The sequence below is a fragment of the Halichondria panicea genome, chromosome 1 (genome assembly GCF_963675165.1).
Source record: "Halichondria panicea chromosome 1, odHalPani1.1, whole genome shotgun sequence".
Taxonomy (NCBI): domain Eukaryota; kingdom Metazoa; phylum Porifera; class Demospongiae; order Suberitida; family Halichondriidae; genus Halichondria; species Halichondria panicea.
In genome coordinates this window covers 7096957-7114931 of record NC_087377.1, presented here as the reverse complement: position 1 = coordinate 7114931, position 17975 = coordinate 7096957, and the positions used below count along the sequence as shown (strand labels likewise).

General features: G+C 41.7%; 1 protein-coding gene and 1 long non-coding RNA gene across 4 annotated transcripts in view; one reads left to right on the top strand and one right to left on the bottom strand.

Annotated features, from left to right (window-relative positions):
* LOC135339285 (uncharacterized) overlaps positions 1 to 17975 on the top strand; it is a gene marked incomplete in the record, with an annotated part of 254087 nt that overhangs the window by 48928 nt on the left and 187184 nt on the right.
* On the bottom strand, positions 414 to 2067 carry LOC135340117 (uncharacterized). 3 transcript variants are annotated; one of them, XR_010396225.1, is made up of 12 exons: positions 1667 to 2067; positions 1426 to 1478; positions 1329 to 1377; positions 1236 to 1269; positions 1135 to 1185; positions 998 to 1081; positions 927 to 943; positions 834 to 875; positions 736 to 781; positions 623 to 687; positions 530 to 574; positions 414 to 483 (listed from the first exon to the last, which is right to left on the bottom strand). It is a non-coding gene; the product is annotated as an uncharacterized LOC135340117 (long non-coding RNA). The 3 variants fall into 3 exon arrangements; XR_010396224.1 differs by having other exon boundaries at positions 927 to 1081; XR_010396226.1 differs by having other exon boundaries at positions 623 to 694; positions 834 to 1081.

Sequence of the window (17975 nt, the reverse complement as noted above, 5' to 3'; positions counted from 1 at the left end):
ATCAGTATAATAGACCTAGCTTAGAAGACCTCAGGTCCATAAGTGAAATAATGGACCTCTCAGTGACCTATCAAATTGCAGTATTACTACAAGCATTTTCTAAGTATAGGATATACCACACCTAAGAGGAGGATATGCACCCATATATCCTCCGCTACACAGCCAAAAATCCACGGGGCGTGTCAGGTCCGTTACATGTCCGTTACAGGACGTTCACAACATCCTGATACGGGACCGTTGGGTAGACACTACTAAACAGGCCGTTCACATACAGCCTGTACAAAACGGCCTGTATTCAGCCTGTATCATACTGTTCTCATGCACAATTTAATAAGCTAGTATCATGCTTCAAAAGGTCACAATTCAAAGACAAAGAAGACAAGAACAAGATATATAATTATAATTATATTAATTTCTGTTCAGCTACATTATGTCTCTCATTATTCATTATCATGTCCGTGTCTTCACATCCCCATGGTGGCACTGCAGATAAAAACAACGTTAACGCCACATAAGTATACTAACTTACTGTATTTATAATTATTCGTCTTGTTTTTGTGCACAAAGATAGACTCTGAAGAGAAGAGGCTGGGAATTATACAAAAAATACACCACTGCTTACCGGCGTACTATGAAGTCAGTGAACAGCTTGAAGGGCCGTTCTTCATCTCCGAGATAGCTCACCAGCTGTACACTAATAATACTTATTCACATAGATTAAACTAAGTTGCTTACCAGGCAATTGTTGCATTCTCTTTATCATTCGTCTAAAAACTTCAATCTATGAGGCATATAATGCATCACCACAACACATACAAAATAATGGCACTTACCTAACACATCCAGACTCCAACTCGGCATGCCAATAAAGAAATCTATTAAATAACATGTGTAACGAGTGCTAAAGATGAAAACAATAAACAAACCTTGAGTTTTTCAACATCTGGAAAAGAGTTAGAAGATTAAAAGAAGAACACACCACTGTGAATAATCTTACCGGTGTACTATGAAGTCAGTCAACAGCTTACAGTGTGCTGTACACATTACAAGGGCTCTTTTCCATCTCGAAGATATCTCGCAACTGTACACCAATACGCTATTCACACAGATTACATAGTTGCTGAACTTTCTTACCAGGAAACTGTTGCTTTATCTTTAGTTCATTCTTCTGACAACATCTAGTGTCTACAGAAGCAATAACGTATCACAAAACACAATAGAACAGTGGCACTTACGTAATTAGTCCAGACTTCAACTCGGCAGCATTATCTAAAGTCAATTTGATCGCGTGTTTAATAAGAGAATGCTAGTGAAAGAGAATAACAAACCTGGGAGCATTCTTCAACACCTCTTTATCAATAGTGAACAGATGGGAGCCTACGATGAGGAGGATTATTTCAAAAAGAAGCAAAACAAAACGTTTACCTTGTAAAATTGGCCAGTGTTCCAGCTTCAAAAGTCCATAACAACGTGCAAACCTGAATTTATAAACATACAGTAGAGGTGAAATTTACATACCTTTGCTGCCAACTACACTATACTAGAGGTCAAATATTCACTACAGATTTGAAATAGCTGTGGAACTAGAGGAACACAAACTGCTATGAGAAAGTTCAATAAAAATAATATAACTGTTTAATATAATAACATGCTGCTACAGCTTCACCTTTTTCTGTTCACAGGTAGACTAATAGTATAGTCCTCTTCAAGTTGTCTTTTTGGACCAGCAGCTCCTCTTGTGACAAAGCAGCAGGATTTTTTCTCAGAGCTCTGTCTGTCTCATTCTCTTTTTGTAGTCAGGTGACGTCATCCTGCCCCAAGCTAGCGCATGCGCATAAGCTACACAGCTGCAACAGCCTGTATACAGGACGTGGGTGCTACGCCCTAATACAGGCCCGTATCCACGGGCTGTAAACAGGACGTGGGCTAACGTCCTGTTTACAGCCTGTGAGAACGGCCTGTATACAGGACGTGGGTGGGCTACATCCTGTATACAGGCCGTTCACGGGCCCGTAACGGCCCGTTTTCAACTAACGGCCTGAAACGGATCCGTGGATTTTTGGCTGTGTACCGTGGTTACTCCGAGGCGGAGCCGAGGGGTATGTAACCACGATAGCGGAGGATATATAGGGTGCATATCCTCCGAGTAGGTGTGGCATATCTGACTTATACCACGTGACCGCAGCACTATAAAAGGACCTCCCCCTAGCAACAATTCAATCATGATGCAGATTGCAAAAAAGAACAAGACTATGCCGGATTTTGCAGCCGTCAAAGAGCTAGTTGAGCAACATGTTGACTCCTACAGATGCTCAAGAGGTTCCTTGGTCCAAGCGTTGACCATTCGACGTCCCTTACTGGAGTTGCAAGCTCTTCTTGGATAAAATGTATCTAAACCGCGCCCATGGACCCATGGAAGCTTAGCCATCTTGTTGGAGAGCACCTTCCGTGTTTCTGCCGTCGCTTTGAGTCTTAGTACCGTCAAGCATGGCTCTTTTCTCTTTGCTTACTTTCTTGAACAAATGAAAAAACTAAAAAACAACTTGAAAAACTGTGCATGCCTGGGGCTGTATGCTAATATTCTATATATCCTACAGCTGTTGACCAATGAGATCAATTAGTGGTGACGTAAGTGTGGTATAAATTGCACTCAGCCCTCGGGGCTGGCGCCCTCGTGCTTCAGTGCAATATATTCCATACATCCCTCGTGCCCGAGTTATAACTATAACATACATTCTAACGTCTATATAGCACCACTCCAATAAGTATAAGTGCCAAAGTAGCTATTTGTGTGCGCGCCATGCACTGTAAAACCACAATTGTGTCGCTGCAATTAGAAGACAAACGATAGATAGATCGTATAATATCAATCTATTGTGCCTAAATGGACAACTGAAAGTAACACAGAAATTTGTTTATATAATTATCATTTTTACACTTAATAAGAAGACTATACTATTTACCCCAATCTAAGGTAGTGATCATGGTACACTTTCTGTCTGCCTAATACCTTATACAGTCTGTATAGTGTATAATTATAGTCTATTGTGTATGTATAAACAGCCCAACAGTTTACAATTGAGCCTGAGTCAGTGGTACGAGCCGAGGGATTATTGGCAGAGTTCAAGTGCCTGTCTCCTGGAGCACTAGCTCACCCTTGGTTTGTGAGTGGCATCCAGACCACAAGCCCTAACAGTTCATTTGAAATCAGAGTAGCTGGAGGCACTTCTGGTCATCCCTCAGTGCTGACCATCCCAGCCAGCTTACAGTTCAACAACAGTGTCATTCAGTGTCTTGCAGCTTCAGTGACTAGTGTAGTGTTCTCAAGGAATGCAACATTGATAGTTGGTGAGTTGTATATAGATATTATAGAGAGTACACCTATAGACAGGTTGCCTTGATTTAATGAGGCCTTTTTTCTCAGAGAGTGTATCTATTGAAGTGGTGAATAGTGAAACCCACCTTGTTGTCTCTGTGACGAATAACTTCACTCTGAATAATGATACCTATCGTGTGGACATCTCGCTTACTGCTCTGGGCACCAATGAGATGGTTGCACTCCCTCCTCTAAATGGGCAAACAAATCAAGCACAGTTTAATTATGGATACCCTAACCACACTGTCTGTGATATACTCACCTTCACTGTGACTCCAATTAGTGAGTCAGGAATGGAAGGAAGATCCTGTGAACCTGCAGTCCCTGGGTTTTTCACACGAGTAACAGGTAGCTATACTGCACAGTACATTTTGTATATTGATATTTTCACTCAGCTCTTCTTCCACGTGCAGGTGATAGCATTGCCCCACTCATCAGTCAGAATGGAGATGTGTTGGTGAAAATAGTGACTCTCAACGATGTGGTAACTGAAACTTTACCATTAGCATTATTATGTTTAGTGCTCCATTTTGCAGGTGCCTAACTGCCGCAACTTCACTCATTACCGAATAGACTCAGATGCTTTGCCAGGTCCCATCACTGAGATCATACAATACCCGCTGACTGTGCTGAGTTTCCCTCTTCCCTCTGACATAATAACCAACGTCACTGTCACACTTACTGCACTGGGGGGTGTTGAACTGAGTATCCAAAATATAGCAATACGTACGCCATAATAATTATTGTATATCAATAATTATAATGGCTAATTGTGTACATGTTTTATCCTTGTAGGAACAACTGATGTTCAAAATTTGACGGTAGACATTTGCCCTGAAGGAAACTGTATTAGTGTGAGCATTGAGTATGTTGAAGGTACCCTCTCTCCCGGAGCTCTCGTCTGTGTGATACATATCACTGATGGAGAGTTGGATTTTGGTAGCATAAAAGTGATTATCATACCTCGTAGCAGGAGTGAAAATTTCACAATATTAGCTGTTCCCAGTGGAAACTACAGAGTGATTACGTTCGATCTTGAACGCAATTTTCTGCCGAGAATGCCCATCTCAATAGCAGCTGACAGCAGGGACATATCTGTTATGGTGCCCTCAGGAGATGGAGGTATTTCTGATCATGTGTATATAATTATAGTGTCACTTCTCCTATTCATTTTGTATAATTATATAGGGCAACCTCCCAGTTGTGAAGGCGTTTCTGTCACAAAGTTGCCAAATGGAGATGCACAAGTGACTTGTGCTGACCCTGATGTCGTTTGTCTTGTTTTGTTTCAGTCTACCATCAATCTCGACAGAATTTTAGTTGCTCTCATTGACTCATTTGCAAGTTCAACGACCTTCTCTGTCAGTGACACCTTTGCTAATGGCCATGTGATAGTCTACTCTTGGAATAGCTCACAATCCATCTTCGACGGGAAGGTATCACTCATTAGGCAACTCAATCCACCAACAAGTAAGTGTATTTGGTAGCCCATTTTTGTTACAGTTAACTGTGCATGTTGTGTACATGCAGGTGCACCTTCTACCTTGTCTCCTACCGACCCCCCTGTACCTGTTACTGGGTCTCAATTTCCATTGGCCACAGGAGTAATAGTTGGTAAGCGAATAGTGTTTAGCTAAAATTACATGCACCTATATAATTATAATAGGGATAACTGTGGTGGTGATTCTGCTAATGCTTGTAGTCATTTTTGTTGGAGCAGGCATTGTAGTTGGTCTAAAAAAAAGACAAAAGGTGCAAAATGAAGGTAAATAATGAAACTTTCGTCTTGCTTGCTATCTATGTTACTTTGATATGCAGATGGAAGAGTTGATTGGTGCTCAACGTTTCCAGGAATTGAGCAGCCTAACGAAGCTTATGCTCCAGTACTCAAGATCAAGAGGAACATTGCCTATGAGCAAACAAAGAAACCACAGATCAATGAAACACAAGCTCTGGCAACAACAGAGGGAGAGTACGAGAGCATTGACCCAGTTCACGAGTACGAGGATGTGCTCCCAAAAACTAATTTATAGCTCAACATTGTACACTTTACACTTTTATAATAGTAGCTCAACATTGTAAACTTTACACTTTAGCTGTTTCAATTGGGTGCCAGGGCACCCGGTTCATGAACTTTTCCCCACAAGTGTATGGGAAGTTTAGGGGACGTTCCACCAAACATGCAGGGCCAAAGTTCCCTGATTTAAGGGTGCTGGAACACCTACGCCCACGTACGCCCACACACACGTTGCTAGGGAAAGCTAACTATGAAACTACCTGCAGGGGAGACATGGATCCTTCACAGGATTATGAAGCAACACTCTACTAGTGTGCACTTCAAAAATGGAGAAGAAAGGATGATGAGAGCAGATTTTACACTTGATTTTCATAATCTAGCTAAAAGAAGTTGTTCCGTCTAGGAAACCAGTATAGCTATGGACTTGATCGTTTGTTTGCAGGTGCCCTACACACAGCTCTTCAACATTACAAAGAGCTTTTGTTGTAAAATCCCTTTGTTTTCTATTTATGAGAATTTTTTGTCATGACACACCCTTTAGAGAAAAATCTAGACCGTATAATTATGGACAAAGTCAGCTCGTAACTTTGTTCACCTTACCTAATTATAGCAACATGCTAAATATAGACCAAGTCCTGTACGTAGATAGTCAGATCGAACACTTTTTATATCCGACTAGAAAAACATTTGCAATGTGAAAAATTGCTAGGATTGGCGGGGAACCACAAAAAAGCGTGGAAACAAGAAATCAGACGAGAGCATAACTCCAATCCGTTACAACGTCAATCACATGTATACTGGTAGTTTTCCCGGCCAATATACCACGCAATTTTTACTGGTAGAGTGATGACCATGCAATCCCTATATATTTAATCAAAACTAAAAAACATTTGCAATGTGAACGTTGCTAGGATTGCCAGGAAAAGAAAAGCGCGAAAAAGCGAAGAAACAAGAAATTCGGCGAGTGCATAACTCCAATCCGTTACAACTTCATTCACATGTACTGTTTCAATTTTTTGTTCGTTTTGTGCTTTTCCTGGCCAATCCTTCAGTAATTTTTATCATAATAATTATAATTACATTGTATAGTGAATTTTTTGCAAGCTATATAATGTTTGTGATGTTTTCCCTTACAGTGTTGAGCAAACATGCAAGTGTTGGATGTGTGGGTGGATGATTGTGAATTCAGTTATTCGCCGTTCATTTTTACCCAACTTGTATTTTGATTCTAAAACCATTATCAACAGTAGGCCACTCGGCTGTACATGTTCATGGCGTTGTAACGGATTGGAGTTATGCACTCGCCGAATTTCTTGTTTTAGGCTTCGCTTTTTCGCGCTTTTCTTTTCCTGGCAATCCTAGCAACGTTCACATTGCAAATGTTTTTTAGTTTTGATTCCCTTTCTTTTTTCATTGCAGTAGTACATTAATGATAAGATAAATGTGACGTTGATTAATTTGTCATCGTCCTGTAATCTTGTTGAAGATAATAATTATATAAGTGGTCGTTGGACAGAAGTATATTATACTCTTCAATAATGAAAGTGAAATACCTGAAGAGGAACATCAAGAAGCAAGAGAAGTTCAAGAAGAGAAGACAGGACTGGAATAAACATTATTATTTTATTCAGAATCTATGTGATAAAATGACAGCCATGTTTATACTATATACTGTAGATGTACTTCCAAGTGCAAAAGCATGGAGGCCTATGGCTATGGTATATCCAGTCAATGCATATGTCTAGCATAAATAGCATACCTGAAGTGAGAGAGAATGGAGAGCTGAGCTGAAGAAAGGAGGCTTGTGTTATCGATGTCAAAGCCACGCCCACCTCATAAGTTACCATGTGCGTTGCTGTGGCAGTCATTTAAAGATGGCGGAATTGCGTAGGTAAGAAAAGTAGAGCCTGAGAGGTCATTTGCCTCTTGGAAGCGAACGCAATTCTGAGAAAAACGCCCATGGTCCGGGTTCTAGTCGACTAGAGGCTGTATCTAGAATCTTCTGAAGATGTCTGTACAAGGAGGAAATGCTTTTCAAGAAAGTTACTTACTTACTTACTTACTTACTTACTTACTTACTTACTAACTTACTTAGTCAGTCAGACAAAACGCGGTGAAATATGAAAATAGTGCAATTTTTCAAATATCAATAGTAATGCATGAGAATATTTATTGACTATAATTTCACACATTTAGACAGATAAAAGGCTAACTAAGCTATCTGTCAACTCAGTTTCTTGCTGTGGCCCTTTCCTGCAGAAATAGAGCAGTCTAAACACGAGTCAAAATTTGTGCAATAATTGAAAACACACACAACTGCACTGTCAATCCTATGTACAACCTACTGGTTGTACTAATTATACATCCATTTTGGAATGTGCATGCGGGCATATAATCATGATGATTTGTACTGAATTGATGTTCCTAATACATGCAGTGTTGAGCACAGGTACACACAGTCCATCCATGCGTAGTAACATGCACGAACCGTACTGGTGACCTGCATGGAATATGATGTGGTGGATGGAAGCTGGTAGATGGATCTGGAACACAGTCTATATACTATGCATTGTACATGTTCATGACGTTGTAACGGATTGGAGTTATGCTCTCGTCTGATTTCTTGTTTCTACGCTTTTTTGTGGTTCCCCTGGCCAATCCTAGCAATTTTTCACATTGCAAATGTGTTTCTAGTCGGATTCCCTTTCTTTTTCAGTACAGAAGTATAAATTTACGTATTATGACATGCATAAAAGTGGAACGTCACAGAAGTTCAAGAAGAGAAGACAGGACTAATCAGATATCTTCTCGAATATCTCTGGACTAATAATTACTAATAAATTATTGCTTGATATGTTGAATTTGTGAAATAGTATTAAATAACAGCCATTTTAAGAGCATGCATGATATCTAGCCAGTGCATATAGCATGCCTGTCAGAGAAAGGGAGCTAGAGCTGAACAGTGTGAAGAAAAGCAACACCTCAGGCTCTGGAAAAGCACTGCACTGATTTTAGGCGGGCACGGGAAAACCTCCACGCACCAGCAGCTCACCCCTCAGGGACCAACTTGGCTGGACTACACTCCAAGAAAGGCGGCAGAGGTTTATGCTCACTCTAGTTCACAGATGTCTGCTGAACCTTGCCCCTCCTTATCTGAAGAACAAGTTTAAACTCAACTCGATACTGTACAACATTGGGACCCGTGGATCAGGTAATATCCACCTAGGCCAGCCAAACTCTGAACACTACAGAAGGAGCTTTGAATACTCAGGTGCTCTGCACTACAACCGTCTCCTGCTATCCTCAAAATCATGCCCCACCTTAAAGTTGTTCAAAACCTCCCTGAAAACATATACACATTACAATCTAGGAGAACACCTGTCATGAATTAATTATCTATACGTATGTTTTATTTATTTATTTTTTTTTCTTTTCTTTTATATAGGACCTGCATGAAAACCTACCATTATGGTGGATGCAGCATTCCTATCCAAATTAAAATTTATCTATCTATCTATCTATCTGGCCACGCCTATCTATTATTAATTTTTGGCCACGCAATTGCTGAGTTATTAAAGATGGCGGAATTGTCTAGGTAAGAGAAATAGAGACTGAGAGGTCATCTGCCTCGTGGAAGCAATCGCAAATCTGAAGAAGCGCTTTGTAATCCAGGTTTTTAGTCGTTTGGAAACCCAGTGCAGAATGTCCTGGAGATGGCTGTACTTGCATGGAGTAATTGCTGGGCAAGAAACTTGAGCGGTGAAACGTCGAAATAGTGCAATTTTTAAAATGATAATAATTATTCATTCATTAAAATGTTCATGGATTATGAAATGAGAAATACGAAGAGAGAAAAGGCTAAATAAACTATCTGTCTAGCCAGTTCCTTGATGTGGCCTTTCCCTGCAGAGATAGAACAGTTTGAACATGAGTCAAAATAATTGAAATATTGCTAAACACGGGCAAACCCACTGCCAATCTATGTAAAACCTACTTTTTTTTTTTTTTTTTTTGGGCGTGAAAGCTCTCCATCTCGGGGCTAAGAAAAAATTACATTGTACAAAAGAAGGAGGTAGTTTAGTGATAGTAATTATGTAGCAGTCAAAAATAAAAACAAAGCGAATATAAGTATAGTTCATAGAGGAATTATGTATTCAGGGGGGGGACTCGCCCCTCCTGAGATACAAGGTTGATATTGTCCATGTAGACAGGTCTGTGCAGCGATGAACGGCTTCCTCTAATGCACATTTTTGCAGAGCGGATCGATGCAAAGGATAGCCTGCATCTGAGCCATCCCATTACTGCTGGGTACGGATTTTGTCTTTTCGAGGATAACAGGTCAGTGAGCCTCTTGTAAAACCTACTGGTTTTACTAATCTGGCTCTAACGTAGAGTAGAAGAAGGTGTTATGAGACGGAACCAATTATGAGACAGCTGTTTAAAACAGGACTGCTTCAGCTATTCTGTCTGCATTTAATAGCACTACCACTCTAGTGTTTTTTCCAACAGAAATTTGTAGTTGTATGCTTGTGTTGACAAAGATACCACAATAGTTTGTTTAATTAAGTACAGAATTTAATTGGAAAAAACATTTTAAGTGACCAAATTTAAGTGGGTGCCAAATGTTTTGTAGTAAAATTCACTAGGTATCTGTTAACAAAAATGAATAGGCTCTATTGGAGAAAAATTGGTTTGGAATGAGCCAAAATTTCAATCTTGTTACCAAGGTTCACGTGACAGGTACTTCCGCTCTCGACATTACAGTTGCAAGAACACCTCAAATCCCTGTATCTATGATTATATTAATCAGGGGCGGATCCAGAGGTAGTTCGTTGGGTTCGTACGAACTACCCTTCCAGCTAGTCTTGACATTACTAAGTCTAGCTAACTGCGAGAGCTAACTGTACTGACAAAGTCCTCTCCGTATAATAAAAGGGTGGGGCTGGTTCTCTCTGCATAACAAGTAGAGGGTGGGGCTGGTTCTCTCTGCATAATAAAAGGGTGGGGCTGGTTCTTTCTGCATAACAAGTAGAGGGTGGGGCTGGCTACTGCAGCCAATTGATTTGCACCGTGGTCAAGACTTAGTGATAAATTATTATATCTAGCCATGAATCCTTGGTTTAAGAAGAGGAAAGTTTCAGGTAAGGGAGAGTGCATGGCACTGCATATTGAATATCACTGCATACTTACATGTATAATTACTATAATCATTAATAAATTGATGGTTAAGTTCTACAAGTCTCCTCTTCACCAGCCATCACTGGCTGTCTTTCCATTGGGGGTTACCACGTACTATCTCTCCTCCAGTCACAAAACCATCTCTCCTGTGTTACAAATTTTTCGAAGGTAGAAAGTGATTAATTAGTAGGCGTGGCACGTCAAAAGGGGGCGTGGTCTTCAAAAATTTCGGCGCTGTGCGCCGGGTGAATTTCTTGTCCGTGAGAAAGAACCCCTTTTCTTAAATCCTGGATCCGCCCCTGTTAATGATTTGTGCCATGTGCTGTTAGTATCTCCATCTTATTCCTTTTTGTTAAAGCTGAGCTGTTGTTCTATATTCTGTTGCTATCGCTATTATAAACTGACTGGCTGCGCCAACAGGTTATGGGCCCAGGATGGCTACAGAAATGAAGACTGCCGCTATTGTCTCGCTCAAGGGAGCGAATTACTCAACGTGGAAGGTTCAGTGTCGTATGGCTCTAGTACGAGAAGGACTGTGGGGGATAGTTGCTGGAACAGAGACTGTACCTGAAGAAGAAGCAGAGGCTGACCGCCGTTCCAAGTTCCTAGCTCGACGTGACCGTGCACTTGCGAGCTAGGTATGGATCCCTCTCTACTCTACCTTATTGGAGACCCCGAAGACCCCGTGGTTGTTTGGACGAAATTGCAGAATCAGTTTCAAAAGAAGACATGGGCCAATAAGTTGGCTCTGAGACAAAGACTGCACTCTCTACAGCGGAGCACCTGTCCAAGATCATATCAAGTCCATGACAGAACTGTTTAATGAACTGGCGATTGTTGGAGATGAGATAGACGAGGAGGACCGTGTGGTGTATTTGTTGGCTAGTTTGCCGGATTCGTTCAATACACTTGTTACTGCTCTTGAAGCGAATGAAGATGTTCCCAAGATGGAGATTGTTACCGAACGGTTCCGAGAGGAAGCAGAAAGACAAATCGAGTATTGATTTTAGCGAAAAGGCTATGGCAGCTAAGTTTAAAGGTCGAAATCAAACAGTAAGGTGCCACTACTGTAAGAAGGTTGGACACATTCAAAAGAACTGTCTGGAGCGTGCTAATGTCTGGAGCGTGCTAAGGACGAGGGATCTGGAAACACGAAAGGCAGAAGAAAGTTTAAACCTCACAAAGAAGAAGTGTTGCTAACTAGTCATGTGTTGGGTGTGAGTAAACCTGCACAACACTGGATTGTAGACTCCGGAGCTACCTGCCATATATGTAATTCCAAGGAGGATTTTAACTGTGTACAACAACCACAACAAGTCACACTAGGAGATGATCGTAAACTGGAAGTTGTCGGTACAGGTGTTGTTAAACTCAAACTGAAACTACCTGGCGGAGAGAGGAAGACTAAGTGATGTTCTCTATGTACCTGAACTGGCGTACAACTTGCTAAGCGTCCCAAAGGTTACAGAGGTTGGGAAAGAAGTCATGTTTGATGAGATGCAAGGTCAGATACTAAATGAAAAAGGATTTTTTGCTGTGGCTTTTAAGACAGGAAGTCTGTACTACTTGAATTGTGAACCATTATCGGATAACCCTCAAGTTAATGCTGCTACCAATCCAGCCAAAGAGAACTTATGGCATCGGAGATTTGGTCACTTAGGTGAAGGAAACTTGCGTACCCTGGCCAAAGATGGATTGGTGAATGGTTTTGATTACGACGTTTCGAAGAACATTGATTTTTGTGAACCTTGTGTGAGTGGAAAAATTCATAGAAGCGCTTTTCCTGGAACTACGAGCTAAAGAACCACTAGGTCTCATCCACAGTGACGTCTGTGGTAAAATCGACTCGCCCTCACTTGGTGGTGCAGAGTACTTCGTGACTTTCATTGATGATAAAACACACTATGTCTGGATCTATATGCTGAAAAACAAGCATGAGGTGTTTGAAACATTTAAACGGTGGAAAGTGTTGGCTGAAAATTCGTCTGGTCACAAAGTGAAGACCTTCAGAACGGACAATGGAGGGGAGTACATGTCTACTGAGTTTGAAAACTACCTGAAAAGCGAAGGAATCAAACATGAGTATACCATTCCAGAGCAAAATGGCGTTTCCGAAAGAATGAATAGGACCCTTGTGGAACATCGATTCTGGGCTGAAGCTTTATCTACAGCGTCCTATCTCCTCAACAGAAGTCCTACAAAGACTTTGGGTGACGAAACACCCTTCGAAGCCTGGGTTGGTAAGAAATCCTATGTGAAGCATCTTAAAGCATTTGGCTGTGTTGCATATTCGCATGTGCCCAAGGATCAACGGAAGAAGCTCGATTCCAAAGCAAAGAAATGCATTTTCCTTGGTTATGCTGAACAGAGGAAAGGCTACCGTCTGTACGATATGGGCACCTTTCACAGTCGTGATGTTGTCTTTAACCTCAAGAGGAATCGACCCTGAGCAGGAGGAGAACCAAATCGTTCAAGTTGAGAGCTTTCCCGAAGAGATGGAAGAAGACTCAAACCCACCTGAAGAAGACTCAAACCAGGAACCACCACAAGATGACTCTACAGAATCTACTGAAGAAGTCGAAACAGAAACTCAAATACCTCGAAGGACGTCGAGTAGGGAAATCAAACGCCCTTACTATTATGGAGTAAAACTCTACACTGTCCCTGAACTACTGAAGGAGCCAGAAGATGCTCTCAGAAGTTCTGACAAGACGAAGTGGGAAGTGGCAATGCAGAAGGAGATGGATTCAATCCATTCCAATGACGTCTGGGATCTTGTCAAGTTACCCAAAGACCACAAACCCGTTGGTAACAAATGGGTATTTAAACGGAAAACTGGTGCTGACAAAGCTCGCTTAGTTGCACAAGGCTTTTCACAAAGACATGGTTTGGATTACGACGAAACATTTAGTCCAGTCATTCGATTTGAATCTGTTCGTAGCCTGGTTGCTATTTCTGTTCAGAAAGGTCTCAAGTTACATCAATTAGATGTCACTGCAGCGTTCCTCAATGGTTACCTTGAAGAGGAAGTATACATGAGGCAACCAGAAGGTTTTGTTGTGGAAGGCAAGGAACATTTAGTTTGTAAACTGAAGCACAGCCTGTACGGTTTGAAACAAAGCCCCAGATGTTGGAACTATGTTCTCGACTCTCATCTCAAGAGTATGGGCTTTGTCCAATCTGCTAATGATCCGTGTATTTACACTGCATCTGAAGGAGAAACATTCCTAATAGGAGTCTATGTCGACGACATTGTGATCGCTGGAGAAAGCTCTGAGAGAATCACAGAAGTAAAGAAAGCTCTATCAGAGAAATTCGATGTGAAAGATCTCGGGGAACTTAACTACTTTCTCGGTGTACAAGTGGTTCAAGACCACACAGATGGTAAAGTTTGGATAGGTCAATCTACCTTTACGGAATCAGTTCTCAGGAAGTATGGTATGGAAGAGGCCAAACCAATTAAGACTTTAAGACTCCAGTCAATGTTAATTCGAAGTTGGTGAAAGCATCCGAAGAATCCGTTTATACCAGTCCGCAGTGGGCAGCCTGCTCTATCTGTCCTCTAGAACACGACCTGATATTGCATTTGCAGTGCTGCTCGTTTCTGTTCAAATCCGACCAAAGAGCGCTGTGAAGTGTATTTTCAGATACCTCAGAGGAACTACCCAGTATGGTCTACTGTATGCCAAAGGAGAATCCAGTGATATGATAGGATACTCTGATGCTGACTGGGCAGGTGATTGTAATGACTACAAGTCGACTACTGGCTACATGTTTCAGATTGGAGTAACCTGGAAGAGTAAGAAGCAATCCTGTGTTGCTCTATCCACGGCAGAAGCGGAGTATATGGCTCTTGCGAGTACAGCTCAAGAAGCAGTGTGGATGAGGGAACTCACCTCTAATCAACCGTCTGAACCAACACTAATATTCAAGGATAACCAATCTGCAATCTGCATGGCTAAGAATCCGCAGTTTCACAGAAGGTCAAAACATATAAACATAAAGTTTCATTTTGTTCGTGAACAAGTTGGTACAAACAAGATTTGTTTGGAGTATTGTCCGACGGAAGATATGTTAGCCGACATACTTACGAAAGGTGTAAGTTGTGTGAAATTCGAACGACTTACCAAGATGTGGGGAATGAGCAATCGACCCTCGAGTGAGAAGGAGTGTGGGAAAAGAGCACTCGTAGCTCGAACGACCCAGGGGCGGATCCAGGATTTAAGGAAGGGGGGTTCCTATAGTTGCGCGGGCAAGAAGTTCACTCGGCGCACAGCGCCGAAATTTTTGTGACCACGCCCCTTTTAAAGTACCACGCCCACTAATTAATCCTCATGTCTCCCTCATGATTTATAAACACAGGAGATGGCTGTGACTGGAGGAGAGATAGTAGTGGTCCCCAGTGGAAAGACAGACGGTGGTGGCTGGTGAAGAGGAGACTTGGCTATAGACTTGTAGAACTTGACCATCAATATAATTATTAATGATTATAGCAATTATACATGTAAGTATGCAGTGTCATTCAATATGCAGTGCCATGCACTCTCCCTTACCTGAAACTTTCCTCTTCTTACACCAGGAGTCAAGGATTCATGGCTAGATATAATCGCTTGACCACAGTGCAAATCAATGTGGCTGCAGTAGCCAGCCCCACCCTCTTGTTATGTAGAGAGAACCAGCCCCACCCTTTTATTATGCAAAGAGAACCAGCCCCACCCTTTTATTAAGCAGAGAGGACGTACTTTGTACGACTTTGTCAAGACAGTACAGTTAGCTAGCTAGCCAATATATACTAGTGGAAGGGTAGTTCGTACGAACCCAACGAACTACCTCTGGATCCGCCCCTGCGACCTGAACTGTGAACTGTGAACTGGAAAGATCTAGAACATTCTAGATTGTTTGTAGGCGTATAGGTATATTTAGGTATAATATATTAATGATTTGTGCCATGTGCTGTTAGTATCTCCATCTTATTCCTTTTTGTTAAAGCTGAGCTGTTGTTCTATATTCTGTTGCTATCGCTATTATAAACTGACTGGCTGCGCCAACACACCTAACATAACCTTTATACCTAACACCTAACCTTACCCACCTAACCCCTTACCCTGACTCTAACCCTTTACCCTAACTCTAACTCTAACCCTTTACCCTAATTATAACTCCCTAACTCTAACCTCTTACCCTAACCCGGCCTTTACCCTAACTCTAACCCCTTACCCTAACTCTAACATCTTACCCTAACCCCTAACCTTAACCCTAACTCTAACCCTTTACCTTTACCCTAACTCTAATTTCTTACCCTAACCCTTTACCCTGACCCCCTAGCCTGTTACCCTAACCAACCTTATGCCCTATAACCCTATCCCTAACTCTAACCCCTTTACCTTTACCCTAACTCTAACCCCTTTACCTTTACCCTAACTCTAACCCTTTACCCTAACTTCTTACCCTAACCCTTTACCCTGACCCTGACCCCCTAGCCTGTTACCCTAACCAACCTTATAACCCTATCCCTATAACCCTTTACCCCTTATGCTAACTAACCCTTACCCATACCGTTACCTAACCTCTTATATTTATAACCGCCCATAATCCCGACATTATGCACATTATATGCGTAATATACATACACAATTAAGTGTACCTGTAGCCAAACTCTATATCCGTAACATCGACACATCCCAACTGGGATCTCACAAATTTCACAATTAAAATAATTATTAAATTTTGACATTATGCACATTATGCAGCTCAATTATACATCAAATATAAAATTTGACGTTATGCATAATTATTATGCATAATATACACCACTTACTAAAATGTGACATTATGCACAATATGCATATATAACAATTATACATCAAGTATAAAATGCATAATGTCATAATTATTACATCACTTGTATGAATGTGACATTATGCACATTATACATTTTTATATCAACATTATATGTTACATGTATAATGTGGGGATGTTATGCAATTATACATAATAATGTCATGCTAATGTCAGTATAACATGCATAAATAACCAATCCTGCACACTTATGCAGAAGTGGGGTGGGGCTGTTTTGCAGATTTCAGCGTTGAAACTCCAACAATTTTGTGTCAAGCCATTCGTCGGTCATGCCAATCTTACGCGCTGCAGATACTGGCGTCTAGAAGAGAGAAGAGATGGAGCTGCGTCTAGAGTTGTCGGTGGTGGAGGGGTGGAGGGGACGGAGGAGGTGGGGGTGGTGGAGGGGGTGGAGGGGGCGGAGGAGGTGGGGGTGCTCCTACGGGGGGTGGGGGAGGAGGTACCACATCCTCGGCTGCTACTGGTGCTGGTTCTTTAGATCTCTGTCTTTTTTTGTGCAGTTTATATATTGTGTTACTAGGACAGTGTTATGTTGCTATGCCCTAGGGATATAAACTAGTTATAACACGTGCACTCGGGTTGCATGGCATATATGGCGCCCTCGTGCTTCAGTGCAATATATTCCATACATCCCTTGTGCCCATGTTATAACTATAACGCATATGCAGCATGCATATAATTATAATCATACAATTTTGTGTTCTTTTTAGCTATATACATGGAGAAGAGGTGCATGTGTTCAGCTCTTCTTGAAGAGGAAGTTGACAAGGACTCCAGTGGCCTTTGGGGCGGGGAGAGTCAGACTCCTCCAAAGGAAACCAGTGTGGAAAGAGAGACCCCTCCATCATCAGACACTCCTCACGTGCAAACAGCAGTAGTACAACGAACAGAGATCCAGCGAGCAGTGGTGAAGCATGCAGCATGCATATAATTATAATCATACAATTTTGTGTCCTTTTTAGCTATACATGGAGAAGAGGTGTGTTCAGCTCTTCTTGAAGAGGAAGTTGACGAGGACTCCAGTGGCCTTTGGGGCGGGGAGAGTCAGACTCCTCCAAAGGAAACCAGTGAGGAAATGAGACCCCTCCATCATCAGACACTCCTCACGTGGTAGAGATCCCTCCATCAAACAGCAGTACAACGAACACAGATCCAGCGAGCAGTGGTGAAGCCGTGACAAAACAACTAAAGCGTGCTCTTACACTTCGCACTGAAGACAATACTCCTGTGTTGAAGCGCAGCAAACGGATGAAGGGGAGACACAGTACCACCCCTGTGGTGAAACGCAGACGCATAAACAAAAAGACGAACAAAAAGATCGACACAAACATTTGCCAGCAGTGCCAGCAGGCAGGAGACGAGGAGAATTGGGTGGGATGTGATTACTGTCCACGTTGGTTCCACATTAATTGCGTGAAGATTGACCAACATGACATCCGTGAACAGTGGAAATGCTCAATATGTTAATCAGGAGTGTATGAAGACTCTATATATATCTGTGCTTCCGCGCGCTATCAGGAAGGCTGAACGTACACGTACACGTAC